Below are 15,625 nucleotides of genomic sequence, written 5' to 3' on the forward strand. Positions count from 1 at the left end.
TTTGAAAGTAAACTTAATTTGAAAAAATCGCTGCCTTTCCAATTTGAAAAGGCAAATAAAATAACTTGGGCCTATATGGTTAGGCAACTTGGTTAAGGTTAAGGTTATGGTTTGGGTTATGGTTATGGTTAAATAACAAAAACGTTAAACGTGATTTATGGTTGAAATATAGACTGGAAACGTTGGGAATCGAACTACGGTCTCCATTGTCTAAGGCAAATACGCCTCCACCACCCGGCTTATTACAGACGTTTTTGTGAAACTACGTTTTGCCCTGTGGACGTTAATTCAATGTGAGGCTGGGCTGCTTATACTGTACTTTGGTGACAGTTTTAATGTCAGCACCTTCTATACGTCCTTAGAAAAATGACAAAGGACTGGTGCAATCCAGGCCCGGCACCATCCCCGGCTAATGGGGGGGCTAATGGGGGCTTTGCCCCATCAGTTGTATTTTGTGCCCCCCCTAGTTGAACTCCTCTTCTACTTGTTGCTGCATGACATTGCTGTCTTTTAAAGGCTGCAGCAGGCTCATTTTTAAAGCTAGAGTGGAGATCCTGGGCTCATATGAAACTAGAAGACCAAAGGAATCCATTACTACAAGCAATATCATGAGGTGCAATAACGTTCCAAAATTAGGCACATTTTTGGTGAAAGACAAATTGATATGGCCATTTTCAAATTGCCCCCTCACCATTTTCAAATGCCCCCTCAGTCATTTCATGCTGGAGCCGGGCCTGGTTCAATCTCTTTCTGTTTGAAGACATGTACGTAGCATCACTTCCTCTCGCAAGACTCTCAATAAAGATTCAATAAAGTAAGATGAACCTCAACTTAGTGGCATGTTTTTTTCCCCCTGGGCCAGAAATGACCTATAGGTACTCATGTGTGCAAATCCTTGATATAAGCACAAAATCCCCCCCAGCCAAGATTCATACCATTTATGACCGTTTATAACACAATGAATGTAATATGAACAAACCTATATTTTTTATATTTTAGTCCCCGACCGCCCCTAACCTCGTTGAGGTAGGCTAGAAACGAGCCCCAAATAGTTAGAAACTAAAGCCACCTATTTCTGAAGAAAATGGTAAAAACGACATACCCAAACTAAAATGCTTACTGTGGCTGAACCGCTAGGGTTACAGACAACTGCCTGACCTTTTCTGAAAGGTAAGACTTTGAGGTTTCTGTTCCAAGTGTCAGAATTACTCTATGTGTTACTGACCCTGAGGAACACCAGCTCAAACACAGTGGTTGATTCTCGCCTAGAATAAAAACACTTTTAGAGTGTAAACAGTTACCTGTGGTTGTTGTATTTATGGCGAGAAACCCAATGGAGGTTTTTTAGTCTCATGAGAGACAGAGATGCACTATAGTCAAAGTGCCAATATTTATTGAGGACACAGAGAATAGGAAACCAACGTTTCGGCAGCAGGGTATACCCTGAAGAAGGCAGGGTGCTGCCGAAACGTTGGTTTCCTATTCTCTGTGTCCTCAATAAATATTGGCACTTTGACTATAGTGTGTGCGGCTACATCTCTGTCTCTCATGAGACTAAAAAACCTCAGTTTGTTCTCCCGTGGACCAGCACCACTACAAGGACTTGGTGTGCGTAGCACTCTCCTGCACAGTGAGAAACCCAATGGAGACATAGACACAGGCCCTACCACATCCCAACTCAAAGAAGATGAAAAAATACCAAAACATGAGTATTTGGCAGTGGTCTTTGTAGGGAGATACCTAGGCGGATTTCCAAAAAGCCATTTGAAAAAGCCATTTGAAAAAGCCAAATAATCTGAAATGTTGTCTTTGTCTTTGTACAAAGACGGCTATAACTTCCGCTGTGTTGATCTGATCCGAAAAAGGAAGACAGCGTTCAATGCGCACGATTCAGACGATTAATTTGGTATGTATCTAATTCATCATGTTAATGACAGATGAACAGCAAAAAATCAGAAACGTAACGCCCGTGTTACGGTGCCATGCAAGAGGTTTTAAGTGAGTTGGTGCTCAAGGATCTGAGCCTATCAATCCTTATAACAGAGATTGAGTGTAACCAAAAACCACAATTGCTCGAGTGACATCACTGATGGCATTGTGACATCACTAGTGCCTATGACATCATCTCTGCTCTTTGGCATGCGCAGTGCACAATTGCTCAACGATTCAGGGGAGCCATGTTGGAAATAAGTGTTTACTTCAAACTTTTACATGTCATCCCTTGGATGCTTTTTATTGTCTTCTATATCCATGAATAAAATGAATCCAGCAGCTCTGAAACAGAATAGTGTGACATCTGTTAAGCCATGTAGGTCTTGATCTTCTGTGTTATGGCTCCACAGCAGATTGGACACTTACTGAGTGACTCTGAACATTCCTTGCAAGTGACCAGATGACCACAGGGGATGAAGACAATACAGACGTCTCTGTCCACAGGGGCGGACTGGGACCATAATTCAGGCCGGGCATTAGATACCATGCAGGCCAGGCCAAAATGGGCTGATGTGCGCATGAAAAATGTCGGCCGTTTGAAGCAAGATTTAGTGAATATAATGCTAATGTGATGATACATGTTACCTATTTGTTCACTAATAGAAACATCAACATTGCCTCGATAACTGCAAATATAATATGAAGAAGTAAAAACAAAAACAGGTGAACTGAAATGCAAATAAAAAAATCTAACTCAAACTGCTTCATCTCCACTTTAAACTATATTGTGTCCTACTGATAATCTCATAAAGCACATATTAATGTGAAAGCAATACGCATAGCCTACGTGTTTTGCTTTATGCTTTGAAATTGTAGCCTACCTGAAGGTTCCTGGTCTGATTCTGATGTCACCACCTCCAGCTCTGCAGGAGCACCTGCTGCAGTGCTAGTGCTGCCTCTGCCTCCTTCTCCACCTTTGCGAAGAAAGCCCCAAAAGCAACCAACCCAACCCATACTCAGTTTAGCCACTACTGTTTACATTTTACTAATGGCATTTTTTTATATAGCCTAACGTAAAAATAAATAAGCAAATAAATAGATTGATAAATAAATAAATAAATAAATAAATACAAATCAGTGTTATTAATTGAATTTCTCTCGAATATTCTAGAGGCAATTAGACAATTGTCTACCACTGATATATTGTAGTTTAGGCTACACTAAGACAGCAGAGGCTGCAGAGCTTATTTTCTATGTTTATTCTTCCCTACCTGAGTGTGAGAAACTCTAGCAAAGGTTGAGGCGATGTTTTGTCAATAGACGCTCACGCTGGGTTAGCTAGCTGGCTCAGCCTGGCTGGGGGCGTGGTCAGGGTGGGGTAAATCCCCCGTTCGATCCATTCAGCAAAGTTAGAATTTAGTTGCTAGCCCAGCCCAGGCAGTCACGATCAGGGATTCAACCACCGCAGTAAACGCACATCTGAATAGACGTCTTGTGTTCTGCTCTAGAATCCCCAAACCTGTAGTTTGGGGATAGTAGTTATATTTGCAGCCTTTGGTGAGTCAGCCCATTGAGATATATGGGCGGTTTTACCCCACTGGCGGGCCAGCCGTATAACATTTTGTGGGCTTTCCCACACATGCCAACTGTCTCTATAAATCAATTTCCCCTCGGAATAAAAAATGATCGTGTTACTTAGGCTACTTCAATCAGCAAAAAAAGGATGAAAAAAGGTTGTGTGTGTTGTGTTTTTTGACTGACCTGCTGCCTTTCTGGCGAACATTGCACATATTTTGCTGCATGTTGCAGCATCTGTGGCTTTTCTTTTTCTTTGTCTTTCCCTCTCTGCGCCACCCTTCCTTTTCTTGTCCATTTCCCCATCAAAATCTCAAGCCAAGCCTAGACGTAACTCCACTCCACTCCACTCTGTCGGTGCACACCCGTTGCTGCTCAGCTGCTGAGTGCTGCAACACGCTGCATTGCATCAAGGGCCGTTTCTCAATAAGGGTTCTTGTGTGTTCTTGCGTTCTTGTGTCCCTGTGAAACGTCATCAGTCGCAGCCCAAGTACTGTTCCAATACAAAGTTCACATTTCGCCAAGAACGCTTATAAAATTCCCGGCTGTGTTCTCGACACGCTCACTTTACAGAGGATGCTCTGGTTGGTGACTTGTGTCAACTTGGCAAGGCACATATCCCAGCATTCATTTCGGCATAAGCGGAGGCAGAACGCAGCAGAGAAGATGCCATAAGCTCTGGGAAGTTTTTTTTACAATTTAAAGTTTTATTTCATCACTAAATTAATTTCTGGTGACTTTTGATGCCTACAAGCAGGGTGATGTCATGAATCATGCTGGTTGAAAACGGCCTTTTCAGTGAGCTCAGAGAAACGTTCCACTTTCAGCAGATGATTGTGTAAACATGCAGTCTTCTAGTGTCAAACTCTGCACACACATCATTCTGCACAGTGAAGCTCAGACATCCAACTGAAGGAACAAGAAGATCAACAGATTTTTGACTTTAGTCTACTTGACAGCCTACAGAGCCCATGTTGTGAACCAGGAAATGTTGAGTACCCCAAACTTCATGTTAGAAATGTACAGTATGGGTCCCCATCATATAAAAACAGCTGGATGCTAAACTTGCATATGTTGACAAATTCACATAATTAGCATTAATTAGCATAATCAACTATATGGACAATATTTCAGCAACTGCTTGGCTGATTTGGACAATATTGGAGTGGTTTGGGTGGTTATTGAGGATGCTGAATCCATTTCTGGCAATGTCAAAATTCAAAATGGCTGTTTAAGCCAGAAGTGGCCACATCTCAACTCCCGGTGGGGCCGATGATGATGTTTCAGCCAAAAGACGTTTTAGAGGACGCTGAATCGATTGGATTGGACAGATAAAACATTTATTTGAAATAACTGAAATCATTTTATTTTAATTCACAAACCAGTACACTCTGAGGTGACTCGCAATTCTGTATTGGAGGTAACAAAGGCATCCAACTAGAATATTATGACTATTGCTAAATAATCTTTAAAACTGTCTTTAAAACTTGTTTTAAAGACAAGTAAATGATCAGAGAAGAAAACAACACGTTACAACTGGAAAGCTTTCATCAAGCAAGAGCACCTTGTTCTTCTAATCTGCACTGTTACAAACATCCTCATCATCATTGTTACGAGTCAATGTTTACATGTGTGACCTCATTTGCTATAGGACCAATAAGCGTGACGTCACTGACACCCAGAAATGCAGAACCCCGCCGCAGTTAATTAGTATGAGTTGTGCCAAACAAACGTTAATATCTCAAAAACTATACATCACATCGCTTATATTTTAACATTCTGAGTGAGAGCAGAATTAGCTCAAGACTGGATGCAATCTAATCATCTAACTGTTAATGTCAAGAAAACTGAATGTATGTACTTTCGCTCTCCTAGAAAATCCATATCTATGTCTGACCCCATACACTTTGCAAATCACACATTAACCATAACAGAAACCTACAAATACCTTGGAGTAACACTTGATACTCACCTCACCTACAAACATCACATCAATAACCTAGTCAAAAAGGCATTAGGGGACGGCATTAGCTCGGGAGGTAGAGCAGGTCGGCCAATGACTCAAGGGTTGGCGGTTCGAATCCCGCTCCCTCCCAGCTGTTGTCGTTGTGTCCTTGGGCAAGACACTTAACCCTCATTGCCTCGTATGAATGGGTATGAATGTCTATGAATGTTGGTGGTGGTCGGAGGGGCCGTAGGCGCGAAATGGCTGCCACGCTTCCGTCAGTCTTCCCCAGGGCAGCTGTGGCTACATCACCCGTAGCTTACCACCACTGGTACGAATGGTGTGAATGAATAATGATTTCTGTGAAGCGCTTTGGGTGTCTAGAAAAGCGCTATATAAATCCAATCATTATAAATCAGAAACTATTTGTTTACAGTAAGATTAGACCATTTCTCACCCTCACTGTTTCAAATACATACTGTCATAACCCGGCTCTATGGGTTATGGCAAAAGAAGGGAACAGGACGCAAAGTGCCAAAAATATAAAGTATTTTTTATAAATGTAAATAAATAAAGGTAAGTATGAAGTGTGTTGATCTGTAGCATCAGTAGTGTCAGTGTGGATGCGTGTGGATAGTGTAGTGTAGGGTGTTTGTCAAGTAAGTAAATCAAAGAACAAAACCAATATGCAGATAGCTGGCAGGAGGGAGAAAGATCAGACTGAGAACCAGGAGCTTTTAGAGGGTATGGAGCACCGGGCCCAGGTGCCCCAGATCTGGTAATCAGCTGCTCCTCCATGATCAGCCAATTAGCTCTCCAGTCATCTCCTCTGGCAAAGACAGACAATATGAGAGACCAGCACACAAACAGACAGACAGGCAGGGCCGTCACAATACCTACATGCAATTTTTCTTTCAACAATATCTTACAGTCTCCCAATCTGGTCCCTCACGACAAAGGAAATTACAGAACCCATAGCAAGACTCTACAATAGAGCATATCAAATTCATGGTAACTCTCACACTCCTCTGCTACAACTTTTCAGAACTACACAACAAGTCTAGCCATTAAGTTTTATTTTATGCTCAGAAACAACTCTTCTCCAACACTTACAGCTTTACTCCCAAGACACAACACTAGACAAGAACGCATCACCAGATCAATCTCACATGCACTCATTCCAGTACCGGCCTACACAAATAATTATGGACTAAGATCATTTTTCCACACATACACCAAAATCTGGAACGAGATCCCATTCCACACCAGAGCAATAACCTCCTTCTCACATTTCAAAAAAGCCTATAAACAACATCTGATGCTAGAAAACACCTGCAATCACTGATTCGACTCATTCCTAGGTTTTAATTTTTTGCTGTTGCTGTTGATTGTAAATGTAATGTTCTGTCAGGTTTGTATAATTGTATGTAGTGCAATTGAACATGTTTTGTATATTAATTATTTCGTTTCATGTGCTGCAGAACAGGAACCTGCTGAAAACCAGTTTGTAACTGAGTCAGGCCAGTTAAATGTACATGTGAAATGTCATTTTTATCCCTTCCTGTATAAATAAAGTGAACTGAACTGAACTGAAGAGTTTGATGTATTAATATATGCATGTGGTGTTAAAGTTGTGTGAGCTGTCGCAGTTTTTAAAATGTAAACAGTAGTCATAACACAACTGGGTCAAGTGGGCGGGGCTACATAAGGTGAATAATGTGTCATGCTGTAACTGTCCTGTACATAAGTTCACTCTGGGTGAGTTTGAGTTTGAGTTGAATCATTCTGACTTGCTGACATGATTGAATTATGCAGAATGTACACTTGAAGAAAACAATTAAAAAAAGGGTGCAGTATTGTGAATGAGCCACTGTGAGGCGCTAAAGCGATAGGGGAGGATGCATGCTTGCATCATCAGTCTGAGAGGTGTGCCCCCCTTGCTTGTGTTCACTGTGTTCCTGTCAGTCGAGCTGAGCAGAACGAGGTGTTAACAGCACGGCTAAATAAATAACCTGTGAGGCTAAAGAGAAGAAAAGTCTCCACGAGTTATTCATCATCATCATCACTTTTATTAACAGACACAAGGTCCAGTATAAAAACAGACAATACATAAAATCATGACATACACCAATACAATACAATATTAACTCCGTCAAGTCGTTTTCTCCGGGTGCAACGCGGGAGAGTTCTGCATCTGCCTTCTTTACCGTCACAATCATCAACCTCATCCTCTCTGTCTTCATCTTCTTCTCCAGACTCTATGTTCTATTCCTATGAGTGTGTGAGCAGGTTTCAACATGTACTATGGTGCAGCAGCACAGTAGCTGGTACAGGCCTGCTGTTGTACCTGGTTTTGAACCAGCTGTGAAGCTCCAGCTGATCATTTCCACAACAGCTGGCCCCTTTTCTTCTAATGATGTTCAGCAGAAGTATTATGAATGAATCTCTGGCCCCTACTCTATCCCGAGGCCTGATTCCTCTCATAGCAAACCAAGATCACTCACTGATTGATCATTGCTGCCCTGAATAATCATTATAAATTACTAGCTTCACTTCTTGCAAGCCGTCTGAAAAAAACATAACCTATATTGTAGATGAAGCTCAGTCTGGGTTTTTAAAGAATAGGCATATTTAAAATAACGTGTGTTTGATACTTGATTTATTAGATTCCTCTGACTTGGTTCAAAATTAGAGCGTTATTCTTTTCCTTGATTTTTACAAAGCCTTTGATACCATCGAGCACGACTTCATTTGTCTTTCTATAGAAAAACTTGGTTTTGGTGATTTATTTTGCAGAAGCATCAAAACATGATATAAAAACAGTAATTGTTCTATTTAATTGTCACCCGGAACTTCCCCTGGATTTGACGTAAAGCGCGGGGTCTGGCAAGGTGGCTCAATGTCTTGTGACCTCTTTCTTCTGGCCACTGAACTTTTATTTTGCCACATTAAGACCAGCAGTCTGAAAGGCCTCACAATCACTGATAGCTAAACTGTACTTAGCAGTTAGAGGATGATACGACCCTCTTCCTAAAGGATGCTTCCCACATTCACTGTGCTCTCAATGTTATCACTGTGTTCTCCAAAGCTTCTGGGCTTTCTCTCAACTTCAAATGTGAACTAATGGCTGTAAAGAATCTGAAATCTGTAATATCCCCGTAAAGGATTCTGCCATGTAGCTTACTGTACCTACCTTATTACAGTACTTAGCTTATTGCCAACAAGGTTGAACACTCCAGATGCTCCACAAACTTTATTCCCATTATCGATAGAAGTAGACTTTTTATTTTTATTTATTTTTTATTTTACAATTTTCAGAACAAAAACAGGCTCAGACAAAACAGAACAGAACAAAACAAGACAAAAACAAAACATATATATATATCAACATTTCAATGTTACAACATTGTGCTATCAGCCACATCAAGTGCTTACTGTGCTTGTAAGAGATGTGCGTGGGATCCCATGCAAGGGGTCCATGAAAAGTCAGCTGGGAAAGTTACTTGTTGCCTTCAACCTCGTCTAAGTAGGCCAGAAATGGGTCCCAAATAACAGAGAATTTCACAAGAGAATTATCGATAGAAGTAGACTTGAGTGCCCGCCGCCCGGGTGGGGTCGTCAAAAAGGTGTTCTGTGTGGAGTTTGCATGTTCTCCCCGTGCCACATGGGGGTTTCCTTCATATAGGATCCCCTCACCAAAACATGCAATATCCAGGTCGCTGAAGTGGTGCCTCCTCTGGTCGTTCAGGGTGCCTGTTCGGAGCGAGGAGAACTCGGAATAGCGTGATCCTCCCACGTGCTATGTCCTACCGGTGAAGCTTCCCCTGTCAGGTGAAAAGAAGCGGCTGGCTACTGCCCATGTCTCGGAGGAAGCATGGAGCCAGTTTCGGCTCTCCCCAGATCGGCAGAGGGTGGAGCAGCAACCAGGATAAATACATTAAAATTTGCACTAATGGGGGATAAAAATGGGTTAAAAAATTGGGAAAAATATATATTAAAAAAAAGTAGAAAGAAAAGCTCAACTCATGACTTCAGAGAGATTTCTCTCTCAAAGGGAGAAAGAACTCTGCTAACTGGCGGAAGGTATCTAGAGAGTCACATACACTGCCTTGTCAATTCATCTAGACAACAAGACAAGTAAAATGATTGACCAGCGAAACTGTCTGCCTTTCACAGACAAGCATCGATGTTTAGGTCAATGATTTTCAAACATAATTTTTCACCCCACAAATATTTTTTTTGGAACAACAAAGATATTTTGAAGAATAAATCTTTGTTTCTTCAACACGATAACATCTTACTTGTATCCCAATTGTTTAATCCTGAAGGTTTTCTTATAAGAGGAATTCCCTTCTGTGTTTACGTTTCCTGTCACTCCTATATGTGCGGTGGTATTTGGAGCTTCCATCAGGAGTCAGAATGCTGTTGAAAGGATTCTCATCTCCTTTACAGCAGAGTTGCCAACTTTGGGTACCTGCTGGAGTGAGATTTTGATGGCATGGGTCATACGTGCACTTAATCATGTGTACGTGTCTCAATTCACCATCAGGCTTTCAAAAGGTATAGTCCAGTAAAAATGTCACTTGACCTCACACTAATTGCAACAAAACCAAACTCAACTGATTTTGTATCCTCAATATGTCCTCAATGAAGGAAAAAAAGTGTTAAGGAAATGTATGAAGGGAATTTTTTTGAAAATGACCTATATGATGCTACCAAAACATTTATTTATTTATTTTTTAACATTTTTTTTTTTTTTTTTCTCCTTGAAGCAAAAAACACATACGTGATGAGATTTATGGCACATAAAAAAAAAAAAAAAGGCTTCCATAGGCTACCATCATATTTAGGTCATTTTCAAAACTTTCCCTTCATACATTTCCTTAACACTTTTTTTCCTTCATTGAGGACATATTGAGGATACAAAATCAGTTGAGTTTGGTTTTGTTGCAATTAGTGTGAGGTTGACCCACATATTTGCGTAAAATGCCTGGACTAGTAGGCTACTATGCAGCTTTGTACACACACACACACACACACACACACACACACGCACGCACGCACGCACACACACACGCGCGCGCGCGCGTGCACACACACACACACACACACACACACACACACACACACACACACACAAACTTTTCCTTCGTTCTCTCTATTTCAAGCACCATCATGTCATTCAAAATGTTGACATGGTTGTTGTTTGAACTACCTGTATGTTGTTACAGTAACATCATGTTTTTTGTTTTGTATGTTACAAGCTGTATTTTCTCTCTGTGTACAATGTGCTTTGTATGTTTTGTATGTTACAAGCTGTATTTTCTCTCTGTGTACAATGTGCTTTGTATGTTTTGTATGTTACAAGCTGTATTTTCTCTCTGTGTACAATGTGCTTTGTATGTTTTGTATGTTACAAGCTGTATTTTCTCTCTGTGTACAATGTGCTTTGGCAATACTGTTATTCGTCAGACCAATAAAGCCTCTTTGAATTGAATTGAATTGAATTGACAACTAAAGCTAAGTTCACACTAGGCGCTCCGAGCGCTTGGTGAGCTGATTTTGTTGCTCGGGGACAAACCCCTACTGATCACAGGCAAACATGTTGTCTCAATGTTCGCTTGTTAAGTGTGAACTGTGCAAAGACACAAGTGGGGAGCTCCAAGTACTCGCTGATGAGCCCATCATAGCCCAGCCTGCCAACAGCACCAGCCTTACACCCTGCATGCAAGGAACATAAAACTGATTAGAAATGGGAGAAACCATAGCATGAGTGGGTCAAGTCAAAGAGGATCCCACAGCGGGACCACTGAGCCCGGGCAAGTGGTCTGTCCTCCCAAGAGGATCTTGGACCACAGGTTGGGAACCACTGCTCAAGAAGAATGATTATAAGCTTTTTACATGTTTGAAGTCTCCTAAAATAGCATCACATTTAATTTGATAAAAGTCTATTTGAGAGTGAAATGTGGTCATATTCACCCAGCTACACACGACACAACCAAATAGACAAAACACAGCAAATATACAAACACACAGAGACAGATTATGATACAGAGGTTATCTGAGGACAAAGCCATACTCCCCCCCCCCCCACCACACACACACACGCACACGCACAAACACCCACACACACACGCACGCACACACACCCATGCGCGCGCGGGCAGCCGTGCACACAAACACACACACACACACACCTCCCGTGCTGACACACAGCACATTTTTTGACAGGTACAGGCACGTTCACACAGAGGCAACTACACACTCTCACCTGAATCTCTACTCTACATTCATACATACATTATGATTATTAAAATGATCTTAAATGTTTATATCTTGTTGCCACTCATTTCTGTGCTAGAAGAGGAAGTGTGACTTAGAGCTGTTTGCACCATGTTCACAGGAAACAGGAAACCAGTGGTGACGGCCAAATGGAGCTTTGTGAAGCTTTGTGGTTTCCTGTGTTGAGCACATGATGCTTCACTTCAGATGAGACCAGACTTATGGCCTCTATAGTGAACAGGCAGAAGGCCTGACAGCTTGAAGCAGATTGACTGAAGCTTGACCCACTGTTAAAACACACCGGGTCTACAAAACAACAAGAGTTTATCAATACCCTCCTCTTACAAAGTCCAAGTCCTATTTGTCCCTAAGGATTAAATGCCCTCTTGTGAAAGTACAGTGTTCACTTTGATTCACTTCTGTCTAGATTGTATCCCACAGTAAAATAACAGAAGTGAAAGTGCATTCCGGCTACAAAGCAAATGTCAGCTAATTATGTGGATCTAATACAAGAACGTTTTGGAAGACAGTGAAAAACAGAGAGGAGAGGAGAGGAGAGGAGAGTAAACCCCATCCTCTCAGTTACCTCATTCCTTTGTTATGTTACTTTTTTTTACAGACTTAACAGACAACAATACATCCAGCACAAATAAAATAAAATAAAATAAAATAAAATAAATAAGTAAAAATATACAAAAAAGCAAATAGAAATACATTTGATCTTGGTAGAATCCCTTCAACATTAATAATATTGTCCCACTCCTCACTAGAGATCTTCACGGGTCCAAAATGACCCTGATGGACCTGGGAAATTTGTGCCCGGACCCGGATTGGACCCATCTATTATTAGAAAGCTGAGACCCGGACCCGTATAGAAGCAAGCATACCGGACCCGTACAGAACCGATAAAATTCTTTTATCGGGCTTGAGACATTGGGCTTGAGTGGTGCCAATGTCAAAGTTGCTTGCTAATTGCTATTACAAGTTGTATAAATGGAACTTTAGTGCATCTTTCTTACCTAACGTTAACGTTAATGTAGCATTCTCCCCTGGCTGCTGCTGCCAGACAGTGCCTGACCATGACGTCATGCATAATCCATTCAATGAGCCTTGCCAAGAAAGTTTGTAATACAAATAAATCCACGTTTTCTCTGATTCTTCTTGTTGATTGAAAAGCCATGGCTAACATTAATCCACTCATCATTTGATGTCACAGATCACATAAATGATGCATTCCCTTGTTTCAGCTTTGAAGTTGTTGCCATGTAGCATAATAACAGACTCAATGATAACTTGACTGTTTGTCATTTTGAACTATGAACTACTAGTGGACCCGTGGGAGTTAGACCCCTCTGGTCTGGAACACAGTGGTCTCCAAAACCTCCGGGACTTAAATTCATCATCAATCACTGATGATATATCGCTTATCTATAATAACAAGGGCAAACCTGGCCCAGGACCATGTGCGTCATGTGGCAACCATGGCAGCAGGCTTGTCTGGGTTGTGTCTAGATGTGGTACAGCCACAGATGGAGTGACGCGACATCGTGGCAATCGTTATTCCATTCTATGTGTTACTCCTTGTATAGTGTCATGAAAGCAAAGATATAACACGGTGAGCTAAAGAACACATCCTCCTCAATATTGTGTGTGTGTGTTTGTCTGTGTGTGTGTGTGTGTGTGTGTGCGCGTGTGTGTGTCCTTTTTACGGATCAGCCAAAACATTTTTAATGCAAAGTCATATTCTTCCAAACTTAGTGCTCTCGTAACGGACAAGCCCGTCTTTTATTGTCACACGAACACCACAATACATGCATGCGGCCAAAACACACTCATGCTGACGGTGGCCGGTGAAAAGTGTCCTCTGCATTTAACCCATCCAGGCATGTCCTTTCCTCCGAGGGGCAGGCCAGGAGCAGTGGTCGCTTTCTCGTACAGCGCACGGCGACCAACTTCGGATGTTGTCGTCACTGGTCGGATGACGATGACGATCTGATCTTCTGCATGTTTTTAGTGGGGGGGTTATATACGGAGGAATATAACCTCGGGGAGAACCCACGGGGAGAACATGCAAACTCCACACAGAGAGAAAGGCCCTTACGACGAGATACCCCACCTGGGGCCGGTTGCACCAACTGGTCTTACACTGGTCTTAAGCTAAGTTGGTCGTAACTTTACGACCTAACAGCTACGCCGGTTGCACCAAGACGACTTAAGCCTTATTTTCACTAAGACCAGGCGTAACTCCTACGCCTGGTCAGGAGGAGGCGTAGAGCCTGCCTGTAACAGAGATCTCCGCTGAGACCTTTTTGACCGTCATCGTCGTAACACCGCCAGTTCGCCGTCTTTGAAAGCACGATGTTAGATTATAACTAACTAGTTAACCTAACCCGCCTTCTAAAATGTTGCCGTTAGTTTTTTAGAAGTTAATACATAGAATTGGGAACGTTACATTCAATTTCATTCAGACTGACTCTGTCTGCTCAATAGCCGCCATTTTTCCCCCGGAGCGAGGGAGGATGGGAGGAGGGAGGGTGTTTTACAGTAGTGGCACAGTGCTCCAAGCAGGTCGCGAGGCACATTTTTTGCAACATCATCCAATCAGGGTGCATTCCCTGGCAATTCACATGGACGCGCATTGCTACGACCAGCATAGTTAAGACCAGACATGAGCCGTGTTGGTGCAACAGGCGTAAGTCCATGGTCTTAACTAAGACCGACGTAGGAGTTACGACCAGGCATAGTTAAGACCAATTGGTGCAACCGGCCCCTGGGCAGTAGGCACTGAAGATATGGGGGGGAACACAACCACAGCGCTCACAGTGTCCCAGGCGAGAATCGAACTCAGGACCTTCTAACTGTGAGGCGACAGCGCTACCGACTGCGCCGCCGTACCCCGTGCTGTATTGTAACCAGCAGGAGGCCATTGATGTGTGACGTGATTTTGGCGACACTACATTGTATGAGAGTGAAGTTGTTATTGAATAATTGTCCCAATAGAAAATTCACAGAAATTATGGAAAATCATATTTTTTCCAAACTTAGTGCTGTATTGTAACCAGCAGGAGGCCATTGATGTGTGTTGTGATTTTGGTGAAGCTACAATGTACAACAGCGAAGTTATAGAATATGTTTGTAGTCTGTGTTTCACTTTGTAGACTGTCCCTCAGCACTCGGCTCACAGTCGGCTGCACATAGAGACCAATGATATTTCATCTTGTCCAGGAGGATGTTTAGGTGAAAATGAGGTTGTAGCTTGTGGTCTACCTTAACCTGACATTGCCAGATGGGGGCGGTATTGAGAGAATCCAGCTTGCTTGAAAGGTTAGGTCTACCAGGTGGGAAAGAGGCGTGGTTTGTGTGCATTCTAAACGCTTTGCTTCTAAGCTCTTGATCTGAAATGTGAATCTGTCAATGTATTTCCAACTTTAGTGAATGTGAGCGGAGCTGTGTGTTTTTCAAACGGAAGTCAGACGAGACAGGCAGTATTCACGCTGTAAGTAAGTTGCATAATTGTCACAAACAATCTTGTCATCTGTTTCAGGCAGTTACAACACTGAAAATGCAAAAGGATTTTGCACACAGTCTGTGTTTTTCGTGCAAAATTGTCGCACGTTTAAAAATAGATACAACCTTATGTTGTGTCACCTACGTTTACACACTGACCACGAAACTTACGTCCGTCATTAAAGTTTTCGGAACAGGTTTGAGCAGAGAGGCAGCGGCTCGCTCACTGGCCCCTCTCTGCTCTCTCTTCCCACGGGGAGCGGTGCTGCTCGCCCACCCTGCAGATCACCCGCTGTGCGGGCTTGACATTACAATTGCTCGAGTGACCATCACTGATCAGATCATGGAGTGCTCGAGTGACATCACTGATGATGTCATAGACAT

The 15,625-nt window shown here is 42.3% G+C and overlaps 1 protein-coding gene across 2 annotated transcripts in view; it reads left to right on the forward strand.

Moving 5' to 3' along the window:
* The window catches only part of sncga (synuclein, gamma a), a 15,249-nt gene extending 14,468 nt beyond the window's left edge, over nucleotides 1-781 (forward strand). For both annotated transcript variants that reach the window (XM_083651023.1, XM_083651024.1), the window contains one exon: nucleotides 1-781. This exon is cut by the window's left edge and continues 925 nt beyond it. The gene's annotated coding sequence lies outside the window, so the exon portion shown is untranslated.
* The last annotated feature ends 14,844 nt before the right edge of the window (nucleotides 782-15,625 follow it).

This window comes from Poromitra crassiceps, assembly GCF_964638095.1.
Source record: "Poromitra crassiceps genome assembly, chromosome: 14".
In the NCBI taxonomy this organism is placed as follows: Eukaryota; Metazoa; Chordata; class Actinopteri; order Beryciformes; family Melamphaidae; genus Poromitra; species Poromitra crassiceps.